The 16,741-nt window shown below is 47.2% G+C and overlaps 1 protein-coding gene and 1 non-coding gene across 2 annotated transcripts in view; one reads left to right on the plus strand and one right to left on the minus strand.

Moving 5' to 3' along the window:
- Positions 1-16,741, plus strand: part of sand (potassium two pore domain channel sandman) — a 212,492-nt gene that overhangs the window by 130,275 nt on the left and 65,476 nt on the right. The gene's annotated exons all lie outside the window — the stretch shown is intronic.
- TRNAT-CGU (transfer RNA threonine (anticodon CGU)) lies at positions 15,663-15,734 on the minus strand. The gene has a single exon. It is a non-coding gene; the product is annotated as a tRNA-Thr (tRNA).

The following is a 16,741-nucleotide window of genomic DNA, read 5'->3' on the forward strand; positions in this document are numbered from 1 at the left end:
GTCTCTATCTGCGTTTAGTACTCGGGTGCCGCGGTAAATAAAAATGCCACCAGTTATCACAACAGAGTTATGCGGTCGCTTGCTAGCGCTGCGAAAAACAACAGACAATGTTTACTACATTCCAATAGCATAGATTTGTGCTACATAGGAGAGGATGATGAGCGTGCAGTGCCACGTTAGAGAGCGCTCTTGCTAGGCCAGCTGCGGACAGACAAGGGAACTGACAACGGTCGAGTTGCCTCTCGGCTGGTGCCCGTCGGATTGATTTGTGCTACTTAGAAGATGACGATGAGCGGCAGTGCCGCGCGACAGAGCGCTCGCGCTAGGCCAGCTGCCAACAGACAGTGCTCAGTGTGTGTACTCGTGGGATTAGTGCTTACGCCTTAATATTTGTCGTACAATTTTTTCGGGGACGATGATCGCGTGTAAAAGGCTGGGGCATATCCCTTGCCTAGTCATTTGTAAATTTTTATCTGTGCTTCCCCATGGAACAGAATTTGACACAGTATTATGTCAAAGTTAGATCGTTCTTGTGCCTGCCCTGAGATGTAGGTGTCGATGCTTCCTCGCCTTCAGATTTTGAGAACTGTTTGGGATGCAACTGCGCACTTATTTAGGATTTCAAGCTTTTTGCTATATCCCTCGTTTGTGCGGCCCGCTTTCAAGTCGTTCGCTATGTCGGTGATGGTTTGTTATTGATTTTCACTTTCTCTTATTTATTCTTGGTTGACTGCCACCAGCTGTGCTGCCGGCGATTCTCCGCGCTCGGAACTATTCCCAGGCACGAGACCCTACCCACAGACCTCCCTGCACCACACTCACCAGTTTTCTTCGGTATTTTTTTCCCTTGCTCTTACTTGCATTGCCACTAGGCAGTTTTTATTTCTGTGCAGATTTGTTAAATGCAATACCAATTTTCGTTTCATGCTGTGATGTGAGATATCGTGCTTCTTGCTAATGAATGCATGCCTTTTCCATCCTCTCATCATTTGTGCAAAGCAGACGGGTCTACTGGTCGCTACGTTCAATTTAAAAATACCTTCGGTGCTGCTGCAAAGCACCCTAGTAGTAATAAAATCCTGTGCATGCTATATTCGAATAGTTACGCTCTTTTCATCATGCATAAAAATAGTGGTATTCCAGCCTGCTCATCTTTCTATGCGGGTGTGACAGTCATGTAAATCTACTGAAAAAATGTATATCGGTGCATCACATACAATCTGTTCATTTCTTTTGTCATGGGCCCTCTCATTGCTTTTTGTGTTCCTATGTTACTACCTTATTCTAATTTATGAAGCAGTAGACAATTTCTTCTCTTGTCATTTATTCTGATTCCGTGGCACGCGTTGGGGCTGCGGCCACTCCTCAGATAGATGACAGGTCGCAAACACAAGGAAAATCGAACATTTATCCAGGCATTTACAACTTGTAAAAACGCGGTGCTGCCGCAGTCGTGCAGCGCGGTAGAAGGAAGGAAAGAGTCACGAGTTACGTAACATGACACCTCCGGAGGGAGGTGTAAAGAGGGAGAAAGCACGCGGGCGAGAGGGAAGGCGCACGGGGAGAAGGAAGAGAAAGAGCGGGGAGGAGAGAAGTCCAGTGTTCGCAGATGAAGTTGGCGCCCGGGCGGGAAATTCAAACTGGACTCGGGACAGCACACTCCCCGTCTGGTTATACATATAACCACTATGTGATGTGTTCAGTCCTCACACGGAATAAGCAGGACTGTCTCAGTCACAGGACGGAGAAACGTCTTAATCACTCCCCGTGTCGCCGTCTTGATCTCGACCTTTCGCACCCTGCCGTCCACGCTCGCGATGGCGTTCACAATGAGTCCCATGGGCCACTCGTTGCGATGAATCTGGCTGTCTCTCAGGAGCACGAGGTCACCTGCCTTGAGATTCCGAGTTGTCCCCTGCCACTTCCGACGACTCTGCAGGGTGGTAAGGAACTCGCGTCGCCAACGGCACCAAAAGGTGTCGGCCAGCCACTGAACCTGCCGCCACTGTCGCCGATACACATTCTTTTCACCGAAGGCTGGTGGCACTGTGTTGCCGCCGACTTTCTGGGTCAGGAGTGTTGAAGGAGTCAGCACTTCCCAGCACTCGGGGTCCGTTGAGACAGGAACGAGGGGTCGGGAATTTATGATCCCCGAGACTTCCGCCAAGAAGGTTACCAATACTTCGTGAGTAAGGCGACGAGAGGTACTCTCAAGAAGCATGGAGTCCAAAATTCGCCGTGTGATTCCTATCATTCTTTCCCACACTCCTCCCATGTGAGAAGCATGAGGGGGGTTGAATACCCAAGTGCATCCTTGGTCTGACAGGAATGTTCCTAGCTTCTCGTGGTCTGGGCCACTGGTGTCCAGTTTTAGTTCTGAGCACGCTCCAACAAAGTTCGTACCACAATCGGACCTCAGCTGCTTTGCCGGGCCCCTTATGGCGAAGAATCTCCGGAGAGCATTAATAAAACTTGAGGTGTCCATGCTCTCGATCACTTCGATGTGAACAGCGCGGATACTCATGCAAGTGAAGAGCACGGCCCACCTTTTGCTGTTGGCCTCACCGCCTCTGGTCCGACGAGAAGCGACTTGCCACGGGCCAAATACATCTAATCCGACATAAGTGAAAGGCGGCTCGGTGCTTAGCCTTTCTGCAGGCAGGTCTGCCATCTTCTGCTGCAGCTGCCTTCCTCTGAGCTTGCAACACGTAACACAACTGTGTATGTATGAGGCGATGCTACGCTTAGCTCCGACGATCCAGAACCCAGCTGCCCTGACTGCTCCCTCAGTGAAATGGCGGCCTTGATGTTTTACCAGCTCGTGGTAATGCCGCACAATCAGGGTGGTGACGTGATGTCGTCCTGGCAAGATGATGGGCTTCCGCTCTAGCTGGTCGAAATGGTTTGCTCTGTCTAGTCGGCCACCAATTCTCAAAAGACCGTCGGAATCAACCCATGAGTCCAGTCTCCACAGAGGGCTTGACTTCGGAAGTCGCTTTCCTCGTTGCAAGCTTTTCAACTCTTCTGAAAAGGCTTCTTTCTGGACAGACAGAATAATGACTGCCTTCGCTCGGGCTAGGTGTTCTGTAGAAGGTCCTAGTTGTCGAGATGAGCTGTTATGCGGGCAGTCTGACACGTTGTGAGAGGTGCCCCGAAATTTGCTCACCAGCTGCACGAGCATTGCAACTGCGCGAGTCAGCTTAATCCAACTCGAGAAGCGCTCGAACCGCCTGCTGCCGAGTTCTTGCACGTCTACACTGGTTGCGAGAACGTTTGCCTGGGGCCGCACCTCCGTGTCAGAATCAGCATCGACCAAGTCGAACTTGCCCTTCAATACCCGCAAGCAGTGTTCTTGATGATACAAAAACTCCGGGCCTGTCAGCCAGGCCGATCCTGCCATTTGGGCTGCTGGCACAGACCTTGTTCCGAGGTCCGCAGGGTTCACGTCTGAAGGAACGTAGTGCCATTGCTCTGGCCGTGTAGAGCTCCTGATGCGTTCGACCCTGTTACTGACATACACATAAAACCTCCGAGTCTCATTATGTATGTAACCTAGGACCACCTTGCTGTCAGTGTAGAAATTTACAGCATCAAGCTCCATATCTATTTCACGACTGACGAGCTCTGCTAGCTCCACTGCCAACACCGCGCCGCACAGTTCAAGCCTTGGGATGGTGTGTTCCGGATGTGGTGCTAGCTTAGCCTTTCCTATGACGAACCCGACATGGCACGCACCATCTGGATATGTCACTCTGAGGTAAGCCACTGCAGCCACAGCCTTGGTTGATGCGTCGGAGAATATGTGCAGTTCCTTGCGCTGTGCGGTAGTGAGTGAGGCATGGGAATACGTGCGAGGTATGTCCAGCTGCTCGAGCAATTGCAAGGAGTCTTTCCACGTCTCCCACGCGGCCCTCTTGTCTTCAGGAAGTGGACAGTCCCAGTCGCATGTCCCAACGACCAGCTCTCGGAGGAGGGACTTCCCTTGAACGATGACTGGAGCAACAAACCCAAGTGGGTCGTACAGGCTATTCACCACTGACAAGACACCGCGTCGAGTGAATGGCTTCTCTTGGATTGGAGTCGTAAATGTGAAGACATCCTTCTTCAGGTTCCAAGAAACTCCCAGACTGCGTTGGATTGGCGGCGTGCCATTGCACAAGTCAAGATCCTTCAAATCCTTGGCACGGTCTTTTTCTGGAAATGCTTCCAACACTGTAGGGCAGTTAGAGGCTATTTTGTGGAGCTTGAGGTTTGACGCGGCCAACATCTGCTGTGTGCGGCGTATCAGGCTGATGGCTTCCTTGTCTGTAGAAAGAGACTTCAACCCATCGTCCACATAGAAATCCCTCTCGATGAACTGCCTGACGTCGCTGCCAAATTCTTCCTCTCCTTCTCGTGCTGTTCTCCGCAGCCCATAGGTTGCAACTGCTGGTGAAGGACTATTTCCAAACACATGAACCTTCATTCGATACTCCACCACGTCACTGTAGATGTTGTTGTTGCGGAACCACAGAAATCTCAGATAATTTCGGTGGTCGTCTCGTACCAGGAAGCAGTAGAACATGTGCTTTATGTCCACAGTTATGGCCACGGGTTCCTTCCGGAATCGGATGAGCACTCCGAGCAGGCTGTTGATCAAGTCTGGACCGGTAAGCAGCACACTGTTTAAAGACACGCCTTTGAACTGTGCACTGGAGTCGAATACAACTCGTGTTTCGCCGGGTTTTCGTGGGTGGCAAACACCAAAGATGGGGAGGTACCAACACTCTTCTCCTTCTCGAATTGGTGGAGCTTCCTCGGCATGGCCGTTTTTGAACATCTTGTCCATGAAGGCCGTGAACTGTTCCATCAGTTCTGGTTTTCTCTTCAAGGTCCGTTGGACAGCAGTGAGGCGTGACTCGGCCAAGCACTTGTTATTCGGAAGCCATGGCCTTGGAGAACGAAAGGGGAGAGGCGCTATCCAACTGTTGGATTCGTCCTTTGAGAACTCGTCGTCCATCAGCTTCAAGAACTTCCTGTCCTCGACAGAAAGGGAAGGTCTGTTGTCATCCTCCGTTGTCTGGAACAGCGTTTCAGCGATCTCATCGTCATAGCTGTGTTTCCTAGCAGCGTGCTGAGCTGGTTGGAAGCATTGTGTCGACCGCTGCATGGCAGTGAGCTTCTCCTTGACCAAGAAATGGTTCTCACATGGCTCGAAAAGGGAGGGACGTCCATTTTCGAGGACGTTTGTTTTGAGGTTGCTGACACAGTCCGGTGTGCGACTTCGACTTATGCAGACATTTCCTACGATGACCCATCCCAAATCCAGTTTCTGAGCAAATGGCGCATCAGCCGGTCCGTTGCGCTGTTGTCGAACCTTGTGTATTCTGAGGATGTCTCTCCCGAGGAGAAGTAGAATCTTGGCCTCAGGGTCCAAACAAGGAATGAATTTAGCAACAGCTCTGAGATGAGGGTGATGCAATGCCACTTCCGGTGTTGGGATCTCGGTCCTGTTGTTAGGCATTTCGTTGCATTCGATAAGCGTTGGCAACGGAAGCTTCACGGAGCCATGTATGTCTTCTATGAGAAAGCCAGACGCTCTTCTTCCTATTGCCTCCTTAGTTCCAGCACATGTCTTTAGTGTGTAGGGGGAACTGTGACCATTGAGTCCGAAAATGTCGAAGAACTCTGTTCTTGCAAGGGACCTGTTACTCTGGTCGTCTAAGATGGCATACATTTTTGCAGTCTTGTGAGGCTGAGTCGGATGACTGACTTTCACCAAGCAGATCTTAGAGCAGGATTTGACACCGTTGCTTTGACCGCAGACCTCTGTGCACTTGGATGACACCTGAAGTGCAAAATCCTTGTCTAGAATTGCATCTTCAGCATCGTTCTGAGCTACAGGAGGCCTGTGGCTGGCATTTCCAGCATGAAGCGCCGTGGCATGCCGATCGCTACCACAATCGTCACATTTGAGAACTGTTTTGCAGTCTTTTGCAAAGTGGTCTGTCGAAGCGCAGCACCTGTAGCATATCCCAAACTTTTTCAGCAAACATTTTCGTTCATCCAGCGGCTTTTCCCTGAATGCGCGACACTTCCGGAGGGGGTGAGGCTTCCTGTGCAGAGGACAATACTTGGCTGCATCATGCCACTTTAATGCGTTTGAGGGCGGATGGTCAGTGCTTGCTTCCACGTCCGTCATTTGCACTGAGATGGGTGCTCTTCTCGGGCTTCCATCCGATGCCCATCTGTCTGCTCTCGTGAGCCTTGAAGGGGTGCTGCTTGCGGAGCTGAGTTTGAAGCTAGGATCGTTTCTCGTTTTCGCTTGGTCCCTGATAAAGCTGGCAAAGAACGAGAAAGGGGGAAAGGCGACCTGATGATTCTGTTTGTACTTGGAGCCTTTCGCGATCCACATGTCTTGCAAGCGCTGGGGCAGCTTTTCTACAATGGGGTTTACCCCTCTTGCGGTGTCGAGATAGGAGAGCCCAGTCAGGTGAGGGTCACATTTTGCTGCCTCAACTTCAAGAAGGAGGTCTCCCAGCTCTCTCAATTTCTGGGTGTTTTTGTCGGTCAGTCTGGGGAAGTTCGAAATTCTTCGAAAGATGGCCTCTTCTATAATTTCTGGGCGACCATAGCATTCCTCAAGTCTTTCCCAAACTACCTTTAACCCGGCCTCTGGGCTGTCGACGTGCACGGAACGCAGCCTCTTCGCGTAGGTTGACGATTCGGTCCCAAGCCATTTCACGAGGAGGTCAAGTTCCTCGCTTGCCGTGACTTCGAGAGTCCGAGTCATTCCCTTGAACGTAGATTTCCACGACCGGTAGTTTTCAGGGCAGTCGTCGAACTTCGTAAGCGAGGTACTCACAAGGTCGCGCCGAATCAGATACTTTGCCATGGCGGTCAGTTCAGGGGCGTTAGCTTCATCTCCCTGCTGACTAGCAATGTTCTGCGTGATGCCTTGGTTGCGAGTGCTTGGTGTGCATGGAGCGCGGTCTTCAGGTGCTTCATTAGCGTTCTGACAGACGTAATGCTCCCCGCCGTCATGCTGCTGCGATTGCTGGCGCGAGCCGATGCGCACGTGAGCCTGGTCAAGCACGTAGTCAAAGGTACGTTGAGCGCGGTCTTCGGATGCCTCGGAGACAGTCCGACAGATGTGATGCTCCCCGCTGTGCTGATCTACGGCAGCCTCCAGGACGTCCGCTTGCGCTTCCGCGGCGGCCGCTTCTCTTTCCAACTGCATGACTTGTAACTCTGTGTCCAGCTCGGCTTTCTTGCGTTCGATTGCCGCAGCCGCACTTTTCTCTCGTTCTTCCAGTCTGGCCTTTTCCAGTTTCACCGCGGCTTCTTTCCTCTTGAGAGAAGCCTGTACTCGCGCCGCGGCGGCCTCCGCTCTTGCTCTGGCGGCCAGCATGCTTGGCGTTGTCGAGACGGCCGAACGCTCCGAACGAGCTGAGCGCGACGAATGCCGTGACTGCACATAGCTTGCTGTGTTCTCAGAGCATGCAAAATGAGACTGGTCCGGACTCACTTGAGCAGCGGGCGACTTGCGGTCCTGTGACGCCATGTCGTCCGTGGCTGCGATGCGAAAACGGAACTTCTGAAGAGCGGAGCCAGCCAGCGGAGCCTAGGTGCTTTCGAAGATTGCGCGAGACACCGACTCGACGTTCATCGCGTTTTTACTATTCTGATTCCGTGGCACGCGTTGGGGCTGCGGCCACTCCTCAGATAGATGACAGGTCGCAAACACAAGGAAAATCGAACATTTATCCAGGCATTTACAACTTGTAAAAACGCGGTGCTGCCGCAGTCGTGCAGCGCGGTAGAAGGAAGGAAAGAGTCACGAGTTACGTAACATGACACCTCCGGAGGGAGGTGTAAAGAGGGAGAAAGCACGCGGGCGAGAGGGAAGGCGCACGGGGAGAAGGAAGAGAAAGAGCGGGGAGGAGAGAAGTCCAGTGTTCGCAGATGAAGTTGGCGCCCGGGCGGGAAATTCAAACTGGACTCGGGACAGCACATCATTCATGACATTGTTACGGCCACTGACAACAGTTGCTCTGATATATTTATTTGCAGTTGCCAGCTGCCAGTATCTACTGGGCCATTCGTGCTTCCAGCTTTTGGCTGTGCTATCTCTCCTCAGCTGTTTGTGGTAGGTATTGTTTTCCAGTGATGCATACCTTACCTGCCTATTTAGAAAAAATTCGTAGACATAGGCTCACAGCCGGGTTTAGAAATGCATGCAGAGCTCTACGTGCACTTAGCAGCAGTACCTCCCTGTATAATCACATGAATCTGATCCTGAATTACATGAATGTAATTACATGATCTGTATGAAATAGTCGCTCATGAAGCTTTTGACTGCTGCTGTTAACATCATGGAATTTACACTGCTTCAGGTGCAGTGACTATTTCACACATGTTGCCTCTTATGCATATGTGCCCTCTGAAAGGGCGAACATATTCCTTTATCCCTTTAAAAACATTGTGTTCTATCATGATGCTTTACCGGTATTTCTGGTGTATAGACCAAAATGTCACTCAGTATTGTAACATGAAGCGGGAACTCAGTTTGTCCAATGTTTTAGAGGTAACATGAAGCGGGAACTGAGTTTGTCCAATGTTTTAGGGGTCCTAAAACATTGGACCAACACAGTTCCCACTCGAGTTATTGATCACTTCGCTCTCGCCCTACCATAAGCTTGCCGTCCAGGTTGGACAAATTGATAGAGCGACTGCTCCAGTGAAGTGGTGGTTCTGAGTTCGAACACCGGACCAGGACGAATCTTTCTTTAACTACGAAGTTTCTGTGAAAGCTGTATAGCTTTCCTTTGTAGCCATTTGGCTGTGCTCGAGTGGATGTCAATGAGTCATTACTCCTTATTACAGATCTTTTGTCAACGCCAAACTGATTCGGTAGCAACAAATAGTAGAAGGGTAAAAGCATGCTGCTCCCAAAAATTCGTTAAGCATGTTATAAAATGTATGCTGTATTGTTTTAACTGCTGCAAAGAAATAACGGTGATGTTAGATGCCCAGCCCCTATTAGGTAAACATAGCTCGCAATTAACACAGTGGATGGAAAAGAAATATGGACTTCAACCCTCACGACGACCCTCACCCCAGTAAAAGAAAAAGTGCCAGTGTTGCCATACTTGAGAGCTTTGCTCTTTAAAATTGCAGTAGACTGCTACTCAAAGTTGACAAAAAAATGCGTCTCGTTTTCTGCATGTGCATTTCACAGTGGTGGTGCCATTTTCACTGGCCATTGACATTCAGTCGCATGATGTGCACCCCGCTCCTCGAGTTGATTTTGTTTGTCTTGTGAACCTGCCGTCAAAATCAGTGCAGGATAATGCTTCCCCAGTTGATCTGCAGTTAACCTTGTCCTTTGCCAGCTGCTGTCACCCTTTCTCCACAGAGAAGGGCGGTGGGAGTCCAAGCCAGGTGGAGTTGAAATATTTGACTAGTAGTGGACAGGGATCCTGCGGTTTGTTGAGTACACAGGCAAATTGGAGACTTATGGAGGAATTTTTTTACCAGCCAAAAAAGACGCATACACAAGAGAGAACCGCACAGGACAAGGGCTGGTAAAAGCCGTAGTCCTCTGTGGTTCTCTCTTGTGTATGCGTGTTCCTTGGCGGGTAAAAAAATTCCTCCGTAAGTCTCCAATTTGCCGGTGTCCTCCACAGATTGGAGGATCCCTGTCTGTTACTAGTCAAATTTCACTACTCCACCTGGATTGGACTCCCACTGCCCTTCTCAAACTTTTGAAATCCTGTTGCCCTAGCAGATCATCAGCTGTCGGTTGTATTACTTTCGCTTCAGTGAAATTTGACATGTAGCGGACAGGGATCCTAGAATTTGTGGAGTACACAGGCAAACTGGAGACTTATAGAATTTTTTTACCAGCCAAGGAAGACGCATACACAAGATTCGTTGTCTGTGTTTCACAACTGAAAGTTCTAAATGCGTGCAAAAGTGTATCGTGCATTCGCACGTATTTTGAAAACTCAATTTTTGCAGCGTTAGGTTTTCGGAATTGGAGCTGTAGCATTGCCGCCACAGAATCCCGCTCGTTAACAAAGCGCACACTTATTTGCTAGGTATATATTCGGTATACCGCAACCAGTACACGTCACTGTTTGGAAGGTTCTGTCGCGAAATTTCTGATTGTGCAAGGTAGCTTTTCTTTTAAATTCAAGCGCTATTTACTTTTTCCTGTGCATATTTATCGGTCGTTTCAATTCGGAAGCGTTGGTGCTGCAAGACGTGCATACGGAAGCTACGTTTGTGCACAAAGCTCCTGAATTTTTGAAAGCGCAGCTCTGACAGTTCTCGTTGTCATAAATAAGTACAAAGCAGCCTAATCTTTTTGGACACATCATTTCATGCTGTTAGCTGTTTCTGAGAAACAGGCTGCCTTTTTTTCTGTTTTTGGTGTGAAACATTCCTAACAACTTCTTTCTTTCTCGATGCACAGATAGCCTATGCATACACGGGCAGCTTGATTGCAATATTTAGGGCAATATTTATAACAGGTGCAGTGAGCCTTGGTGCATGTGGACAGAAATTAAGCTAGGGTGGGGTGGGATATTTTCGCACAGGGTAATGTTATGTGGAGGGTTTGGCGTATTGAAACCGAGTCTTTCTGAGCTCTTATTAGACGTCCCAGCACCAGGACAGTAGTTGAGGCTTTTCTTCTTTGTTGTCTAGTCAATGGTTTCCATCACATAAAATAGCCTTAATTCTAGCTATCCCGTGGCCGTCTAACAGAACGATGCAGATATACTGAAGTGATCAGTGTTGCATAAAAGTAGTGAGAACATTGCAAATGCAAGACAACTTCATTGGTTTGCAGTGCACTAACGTGGCAGTCATAGAGAATTACACATTACATTTGCAAATCTAAATTGTGCATAATAGTATGGACTGGCACGTAATGTGCGAAGTGATCACAGTTATCTCGTTCATGCCAAATGCTAATGTCAAACATTGTCAGTATTGCATATTTATAAAGAGCAGGCATGCTGCGCCTAACTTGTCGTTGGATAGATTTTATTACTATGAAAGCAAAAAGTTTACACCTGGCTGTCGTGTTCTTGCGTGGGAAGTAGTATTACCTTAAATGAGTATAAACACCAAATTTTTGGTTATGTGTGTTCTTTGTAGTGACGTGCTGGGCATTCGTATACATGGAATTGTTGCATAGTATTCGTCTCCAATCGCTAAATAATTACAACCAGATTTCTTTTCTTCCCTGTTTCAATAGCATAGCAATTGCTATGACATCAATGTTCAGTATAGGTTATGGAAGGCACAAAAAAGCTACGATATCGCTACTTCATCGTTTTAATTAGTTACAATGCTAAAGCCAGCCTGCCTTAAGAGTCGGAATCACAATGAATGACGAAGCCGCAATTATATTGCAGTTTTCCTCATGCCTCCCCTGGCTTATACTGACCTTTGATGCCATTGCCATTGCTCAGTTTTTAAAAGTGAAGCAGGAGAGAGAAGATATTTAATTACAAATTATTTAGCAGTCATAGGCGAATACTGTGTGGTTATCCGTGCATAGTAATGCCTTATGCATCATTAAAAACAAAAAAAATGTGCAACTGAAATTTGCTCGGCTGCTGACCCAAAAGACGCGGGTTCGATCCCGGCCGCGGCGGCTGGAATTTCTTTGGAGGAGAAATTCTAGAGGCCCGTGTACTGTGCGATGTCAGTGCACGTTAAAGAACCCCAGGTGGTCGAAATTTCCGGAGCCCTTCACTACGGCGTCTCTCATAGCCTGGGTCGCTTTGGAACGTTAAACCCCATAAACCAACCCAAACCAAACTGAAATTTGTTGTCTGCCTCTTTCAGATGAAAAATTTTGAATTTTTCCTTCACTATTTTAGAGCATGAAATTCAGTTAATGGTATCTGAGAAACAGGAATTGCAACAGCCATTTCTCTTCAGCAAGAAAACTGTCATTGGTTTAAGTGTTTTCCCGATTCAAGGTTACCCTATATTTTAAACTGCACAATGTATTATGTGACAAGAAACCGTCAAGCACAATAGGTGTGGTTCTAGAAATGACTGGAAGTGATAAGGGAATACATTTACTTAGAGCAGGTAGTGACCGCTGATCCGGATCATGAAGAGTAATAACTAGAGGAATATGAATGGGGTGGAGTGCATATGGCAGGTTCTCTCAGATCATGAATGACAGTTTTTCAATACCCCTCAAGAGAAAAGTATACAACAGCTGTATCCTACCGGTATTCACCTATGGGGCAGAAACGTGGAGGCTAACGAAGAGGGTTCAGCTTAAGGACAACGCAACGAGCTATGGAAATAGAAATGATAGGCGTAACGTTAAGAGATCGGAAGCGGGCGGAGTGGGTGAGGGAACAAACGCGGGTTGAAGACATCCTAGTCGAAATCAGGAGAAAGAAGGGTGCTTGGGCAGGGCATGTAAGACGAAGGCAAGATAATCGCTGGTCCTTAAGGGTAACGGAGTGGATTTCAAGAGAAGGCAGGCGTAGCAGGAAGCAGCAAAATGTTCCATGGGCGGAGGTTTGCAGGAACACGGTGGACATAGCTGGCGAAGGACAGGGTTAATTGGAGAACATGGGAGAGGCCTTTGCCTTGCAGTGGGCGTAGTCAGGCTGATCATGATACTTGCAGAAGAGCTTGCTCATGTTAAAATTTTCATTTAGTAAATATGTGCTTGTTTTACATGCACACAGCTTTTGAAAGGACTAGCATAGTGATAATTGTATTGGGCTTCATAAAATTGTAGCTCTGAATGAAGGTTTGCAATGAAAGGTGTCTGCACTTGGTCACAATATAGGTACACACTAGTGGCGACATGACACACACGATCAGTACATTCTAGTTGTATTCTTTCTTTTTTTTCATGGGGTTATATGCAGGATAGTATGAAAAGGGCATTGGAATTGACTCTTACTTGCATTATTTTCATTCATGTTTGCAGGCACCCGGTGAAATGCACTCATAGCCAAAGCTCCTTCACTCAGCCGAGCAAGCTACGGCATCATCCAGCATCTTAGTTTCTTTTGAGCGCTTACAGCTCACTGCGGTGGATTTGGTAGATGGGTTTACTTTGCTTTTGGCAGTGTTCTTGGCATTTAATGTCAAGTACACCCCAAAAACAAAGCAGGCTTGTCTGCTGCTTGAGACACTAATGGGGCTTCATCCTAGTGAGCGCCTCCCGAGCGTGTTTTGGGCAGCCACAGCAATCACAGCAATGACTTGAGAAATAAAAGTTATCAGTGTTGTACATTTGTGTCATTATTTCTTGAACCATTGTTATTCCCAACGCAGACAGAGCACCATACTAATGTGCAAACTGTAGTGTAGCCATAAAGTAGTTGTATGAGCAAAAATTATTCTACTCAAAGATTATAATCCCTTTTGCTCATTACTCTTTTGTAGATGTAGCGCAGGTGGATCCTGCAAAACATATGACCAACTTGCTCTGAAGAATATGTGAAATAAGAAAATTAGTACGATACATTCAAAACACGTGAAACTCCTTTTGAAGGAGTAAAATAAGATCTGGGCTGATACTCCTTGAAGGAGTATAGTCACTCTAACAAACGGAGTCCTGGAACTATACCTGAAAGAGTAGTAAGATGCTGTTTCAATGTGGTAGCTTTACTCCCTCGGAGGAGTGCCTGTACTCTATTGCAGGAGTAGGGCAGTACTCCATGAGTAGGTGTTGGATCACTCTTTGTCCAGAGGGAGTAATTTTATTCTGGAAAAAGGAGTGGAATATGGGACAAGCGAATACTCCTTCAAAGTGTGTTCTGGGCACTCCTCTGCACTCCTTTAGTTCTAAGAGTGTGGCGTCCCGCAGGGATCAGTTCTAGGGCCACTTCTATTTCTCATCTACATTAATGACGTCGTCCAGATAACTGCTAAAACACCTGTTAAAATTCGTTTATATGCAGATGACTGCGTTCTGTATTCAAACATAAATAATGCATGCGACCAGCTAATTTTAAATGTGTTTTCTTCATTCTGTGCTTGGAGCAACACATGGCAGATTAAGATAAATTTCAGCAAAACTGTGTCGATGACATTCACTAACAAGAAGAATCCTTTGCGTTTTTCGTACACTAACAGCACTCATCAACTAACGCACGTAAACGAGTTCAAGTACCTAGGAGTAACCTTTTGTCTAACTTACATTGGTCAAAACACGCCGATTTAACTTGCTCCAAGGCACTGAAGAAACTCGGATTTTTAAAACGCACCTTTAAGGATTCGACTAAAAACTGTAAGTTGATGGCGTACAAATCTCTGGTATGGCCTGTGCTTGAATACGCCTCGGCAGTCTGGTCACCGCACTTCGCCAAAGACATCACTAAACTAGAAAATGTGCAGAATAAAGCAATAAAATTTATATATAAACGTTATGACCGCCAGTTCTCTCCCACAGCTCATGCCCGCATCTTATCACTTGACACACTTCAACACAGACGCATATGTGATCGCCTTATCACTCTTCACAAGATCATCAACAAATGCATTTATGTCGACGCCCCGCTTTTCTTTTCTTTCGCCAGTTCTTCAGCACGTGTCACTCGCCGTACTAACCCACTTAACATTGTGCCGTTTATGTCGTTTTTGGACTGCTTCAAATATTCATTTTTTCCTTCGACAGTAGAGCTATGGAATAATTTGGATATTACATTACGTCAGATGTCTGTTGACCGCTTTGCGCAAGAATTGTCTAATCATGTATTTTCTTATTAATAGCACACTCTTGTTTATATAAAATGTCCGATTCACACTTGTTTATGCACTATCCTACTGTTTTATCTGTTTTCCATCCTCTGTACCACTCCTGCAATGTCCAAACTGGGATAGCAGTATTTGTAAATAAAATAAATAAAACTTTCTGCAGCCCCCTGCTCCGCTTGCCTTCTCTTGGAATTTATTCCGTTACCCTTGAAGACCAGCGGTTATCTTGCCTTCGCATTACATGACCTACCCAAGCCCATTTCTTCTTCTTGATTTCGACCACGATATTATTAACCCGCGTTCCCTCACCCACTCCGCCCGCTTCCGATCTTTTAACGTTACACCTATAATTTTCCTTTCCATAGCTCTCTGCGTTGTCCTTAACTTAAGCTAAACCCTTTCCGTTAGCCTCCACGTTTCTGCCCCACAGGTGAGTACCGGTAAGATACAGCTGTTGTATACTTTTCTCTCGAGGCATATTGGTAAACTGCCATTCATGATCTGAGAGAACCTGCCATATGCGCTCCACCCCAGTCTTATTCTTCTAGTTATTTCCCTCTCATGATCGGGATCAGCGGTCACTACCTGCCCTGAGTAGACATATTCTCTTACTACTTCCAGCACCTCGCTACCAATTACGAACTACTGTTCCCTTGCTAAACTGTTGAACATTACTTCGGTTTTCTGCATGTCAATTTTTAGCCCGACCGTTTTGCTCTGCCTGTCTAATTCATTAAGCAGACAAGGAAAGGGGAGTGAGGGGCTCGTTATAAATACGAGAGAAGCCAACAGCCACAGAAACCAAGGGGCACAGGGGATTTTTAATTTATTTGTTTATTTTGTGGTGTTGATCAATTTATAATAAAACTAGACATGTCATCGCTTAAAGCTAATTGATTAGAAAAGCAGAAGAAAAAACAACCACATGCCGCCGGTGGGATACGAACCCACGACCTCCGAATTACGCGTCCGGTGCTCTACCACTGAGCTACGGCGACGGCTGTCAAACCTTCTGCTTTCGGGGGTATTTATGTTTACAAATAACCCAGCCTTGGGAGTGTTCACCAGCGCCACCCACGCTCTTAAGCGGCGGACGTATCACGTCCTGAGTTACCGCTGATGTGACGTAGAACGTCATCGAACGGCGAGGGTGGAAGCTGTGTGAGAACCCTCTTATGCTTCCTAAGGCATCAAGGCTGCCAGAACCGAGGCCCTCGTTAAGCAATTAAGCAGGCAAGGAAAGGGGAGTCAGGGGCTCGTTATAAATACTGGAGAAGCCAACAACCACAGAAACCAAGGGGCACAGGGGATTTTTAATTTATTTGTTTATTTTGTGGTGTTGATCAATTTAGAATATTACTGAATATGTTATCGCTTAAAGCTAATTGATTAGAGGTGCGTCGGGAAATTTTCGCGTCGGGAAATTTTCGCGTCGAGGTGCGCCCTTGGTGCGTCGGGAAATTTTTTCTTGAGACGGTCGGTACCAGTTAAAATGGGGTGGTATTTCCGCAAAATATTGTTTATGTTTGCAAGCGCGGTTGAGTATTTTCTTATAAGTGCAGGAGGTCGTTGACTGTTAGCTTAGGTCCGTTTTTTAGGAACTACATCTTGTTTCAAAGTGGTTGCTCGTTTGAACGCATTATTAAGGGTTGTCTGTGGATGGTTTCTGGTGATTAGTGTGTTTTTTAGCGAGTGGAGGTGTTTCAGGTAGTTGTCATCGTCGCTACATATTCTTCTTAGTCTCGTTGCCTGTCCTACGAATATACCTTGTTTGCAGTGTCTTGGATGATGGCTAGTGAAATCTAAGTATTGCTGTCGGTCAGTAGGCTTCCTGTAAAGTGTGCTTCTGAGCTTGCTATTTTCTAAATGGACAGTGGTGTCAAGGAAATTGACTTGCGTTTTCGAGGAGTTGAAGGTGAACTTAATGGTGGAGTGGCATGAATTGAAATGTGTGACGAATGCCTTCAGGGTCTCAGCCCCATGCTCCCATATCATGAAAATGTCG

Source organism: Amblyomma mixtum, chromosome 10 (assembly GCF_055824585.1).
Source record: "Amblyomma mixtum isolate Tamu chromosome 10, ASM5582458v1, whole genome shotgun sequence".
In the NCBI taxonomy this organism is placed as follows: domain Eukaryota; kingdom Metazoa; phylum Arthropoda; class Arachnida; order Ixodida; family Ixodidae; genus Amblyomma; species Amblyomma mixtum.